Here is an 833-nt window from a genome sequence, read left to right as displayed (position 1 = left end):
AGTGGATCAACATGTTTTTTGTTTTACTTCTCCGCTGTTAAAACGACGGCTTATTAGGAAATTCATGGAGTTAAACCATCTTTAACGTCTTGTTATAATTGGAATGCTAAACTATTAACTTGTGTTTTACCAATGTGCATGGCATATAAGTTTTCACGTATAAAACTACGAAGAGTATAAGATTAGATTTGTATACGTAAATTGGTTTTTTTGCTCACACATGGTAGTACATATATCCCTAGTGTACTAATATATTGAAGCTTATATGAACGATGAAGAAAATAAACTTTATTTCTCGACAAGGGAAAAAGAAAAACAAAATATCATATACCATTTATAAAAAAATAAATAACATGAGAATAGACATAACAGTCAACGTCCAATTGCTTTATATGTTCTTCTTTGCCTTTTCTCAAGTCAGGGTCAAAAACTTGTGGTTTGTCTACAAGTTACACAAAACAAGAGATAAATTACTTATAATTTTCGTTAAACAAACAATTGCCTTGTTAATATGTAAATTATCAAAAGTAGTGATAGTAAAAAGTCAATTCCATGCGTGTTCCAAAACAGTGATGTGTGTATTATAATAGACCAATGGTTCCAGATTTCCTGGTAAAACTGAAAAGCTTTTTACCCTAACTCTATGTGCTATGTATGAGTATGAGCCTATGACTATGATTATTACTATCTCCAAAAAGTTTTTGATTTTTTTCTAACCTTAGTATTAAATTTGATTGGCTGTGTAGTCCCTTAAAATACGGAGTCAAACGAGGCATTTGTATCTCATTTAACTTTAGTCGTTAGCTCTTTTTATTTACATTTGCAAAGACATG

The sequence above is a fragment of the Camelina sativa genome, chromosome 11 (genome assembly GCF_000633955.1).
Source record: "Camelina sativa cultivar DH55 chromosome 11, Cs, whole genome shotgun sequence".
Lineage (NCBI taxonomy): Eukaryota > Viridiplantae > Streptophyta > Magnoliopsida > Brassicales > Brassicaceae > Camelina > Camelina sativa.
Note: the sequence above shows the minus strand (reverse complement) of the source record.